Consider the following 3156-nt stretch of genomic DNA (forward strand, 5'->3'; position numbering starts at 1 on the left):
GGGGCGCGGGGCGATGCGGCGCGCTTTGGCCTGCCGGGCCTTGCGCCTGCGGATCTTCCGAGCTGGCTGGTTGAACCACGTAGCCACACGCCGCTGCCAGTCCTTGTGGAAGTGGAGCCTCAGAATCATGCCATTCCGGCTGGGCGCCATGACTGCCTCTTAGGCCGCGGATCGGCGGAACCAAAAGCGACTGAGAGCTTTTCTGGATCAATTTTGTCATACAGTTTTGAGACCTAAAGAACCCGATCCAAACGGCTGGGGAGATAGCTCAGTCAAATAAGCGCTTGCCTGGCAAATGCAAGGTCTTGAGTTCAATCCCTGGTACCACAAAAAGTAAAACAAAACAACCCAATCCTTGATTCCTTGGATCGTGGGGGGGGGGGCATCACGGTACTGACGGCACAGCTGTGGGATCCTCCCTGGCAGCTGTGTGAGCAATGGGCTTCATCTGGGTCCCCGTGGGACACAAAGCAGTGCTGAGTGTCTGGGCCAGGGCCAGCGTGGGGACCCAGGGGGCGGACACAGGAGGGAAGTATGGCTACCTCAGGGTCCATATTTCTGAGCTGGCCGTGGTGGTGTGCACTTGTAATGCCACTGCTCAGAGGCTGAGGCAGGAGAGTCACTGCAAGTTGGAGGCACCTGAAATACACAGCAAAATGGCCATACCACCCTGAATGCACCCGATCTCATCTGAAATACACAGCAAGACTCTGTCTCAAAAAACCCAAAATAGTCCAGCGTGGTGGTGCATGCTTATACTCCCAACACTTGGGAGGCTGAGGCAGGAGGATTGCAATAAGTTCAAAGCCAGCCAAGGCTATATCAAGGCCAGCCTGCACTATATAGTGAGACCCTGTCTTAAAAAAAAAAAAAAAAAAAAAAAGTAATATGCAGATTCCTATTTTCTCTTAACAGCTGTCACTACTGGGTCCACCCTGGCTGCTTTCCACTCTGAAGTTGCCACCACTCCCTATTACTCCTACCTAGTTCTCACAATCTTATTACCTGCATACTGGCTTTGCCATTTGGGTTTAAGACCCCTGGCTCAGGGTATAGATCTTCTAGGTCTTAGATCAGCAAGAGGTTTGGCTTCTGTTCTGGCCAATTTTCCAGCACATAGTTGTTAATAAATGTTTGGTTGCTGGGTGTGGTGGTGCACACCTTTGCTCCCAGCACTCAGGAGGCCAAGCCAGAAGAATCACTTTGAGTTCAAATCCAGCCTAGGCTACCTAATGAACTCAAGGCCAGTCTAAACTACACGGTGAGACCCTATCTAAAAAAAAAAAAAAAAAAAAAAAAAAAAGTATTCTGTATTCTGTCTATCTCTGGTGAACCAGCTTTTCTTGAATACCTTCTATGTGTAAGGTCATAGAAATAAATGAACTCTGAAAACTCATAATCCCAAATATGGGGAGAGGCAGACATATACAATTTTGGGTAGGAATCTCTCTCTCTCTCTCTCTCTCTCTCTCTCTCTCTCTTTCTCTCTCTCTCTTTGTAATTTTAGGACAGGGTGTACAGGGTATACAGGGTCTCACTGCATAGATAGGACTCATAGTGATCCTCCTGTTGACAGCCTCCCAAGTGCTGGGATTACAGGCACATGCCACCATGCTCATCTCAACGTGCCCTGGGAGCTGGGCCAGCACTGAACTCCTTGGCCCCCGTGGGTAGGAATTTCTAAGGTGATATCAAACCACAAGTGGAAGAAGAAAAAGTGCAGTGGGGAGCAACAGCAGAATAGAAAAGTTGCTAAAAGTTTGATTACATTTGGGGAACTTAGAGAGGACCGTGGGCAGTGGTAAGAGTGCTTCCCTTGCTTGCCTGAAGTCCTGGGTTCCACCCCCAGCAGTGCAAAGCAGAGGGAAAGAAGGCCAGTTAGATAGGAGCTTAATAAAGTGGGGAGAGTGGCAGTACATGACGTGAGACGTATATTTTTATATCAACAGCCTAACCCTTAAGCCAAGCAGCTGTTGGACAAATCCGCATTCTGGTCTTCAAAGAGCTTGCTCAGAAAAGGAGCTAGTTTAGCACTGTCAGCCAGAGGAGCTACTAGGCCTAATCCTTTCTCCTGCCTTTGGTGCCAAGGACAGGGTAGGGCACAGAGGAGGTTTCAGTAAAGACTTGCTGACGACGGTATGCATGAGAACAGGAAGTGCAGGCTTTGTCGAAGGAGGCCCAGGGGAGGCTGTCTTCACTGGGACACTCATGCTCGCGTTGCTGTCACCTCCTCCAACCAACTCAGAGAGCTGAGAGAGCTCAGTGCGGGGAGGGACTAGCCTTGGGCCCTGGCCGCACAAACCCAAGGGCTGGCAGCAAATCCGGCTGTGAAGGCTAAGCGAGGGCATCTGACAGCTTGGAGGGGCGGGGAGCACGAGTTCACAGGGCAGATGGACTCTTTCAGCCCAGACTCAAGGTCTATGTATGGGAATGTAGTGTAAAGTGATGTGGACAGTTCATTTTACTTTCTGGCATAATTTCCTCTGAAAACGCTTTCAGCCCTAATAGGCCTCCTCCGGGGCGGGCTGTAGCTTCACTCCCCTCCGCAAAGGGGCAGGGCCTCTCAGGGGCTCGTCGTGTCTGCAGTACCGGACTTGCTCACCAGGGGCCGCTGTGCGCGGGCGACGGAGCGCGCGGATTCCCAAGCCGCACGAAGGCGGAAGCTGATTGGCTGTGAGGCGCGGCGGGAGGGCGGAGCCTGGGAGGTCGGGAGTAGGGGGCTGGGCGTGCGCCCCCAGGCCAAGGCTGGCCTGGCTGCTGTCACCTGAGGTGGCTCCCGGGCGGCGAGCTTGGTGCTGGCGCCTCTGTCAGGCTGACACTAGAACAGAGCTGAGTGGAGCGAAACCGTGGCCCGGAGACTCCGGCTCGGTGGCCGCTGTCAACGCCGCCGCAGGCCTGGGTTACCTGAGCAACTGCGTGTTAGGGGCCCGCCAGTGGGCGGGCGCTTAGCGCGCGCCAGACTTTGAGGCTAGGAGAGACCAGAACTTGATTCTCGGTGCGGGACGGGGTCCCCGCGAAGACAAGCGTGGGCCTGGGGCCAGAGGACCCCGCCGGCGTGGGGGACCCTGGCCGGTAGTCCCCAGCAGGTTATTCCCCGAGCCGCGCGGGGCGGGGCGGGCCGGGCTCCGCTGGGGGCGGGCGCAGGGCGGGCCCGCG

Source organism: Octodon degus, unplaced genomic scaffold (genome assembly GCF_000260255.1).
Source record: "Octodon degus isolate 3935 unplaced genomic scaffold, OctDeg1.0 scaffold00146, whole genome shotgun sequence".
In the NCBI taxonomy this organism is placed as follows: domain Eukaryota; kingdom Metazoa; phylum Chordata; class Mammalia; order Rodentia; family Octodontidae; genus Octodon; species Octodon degus.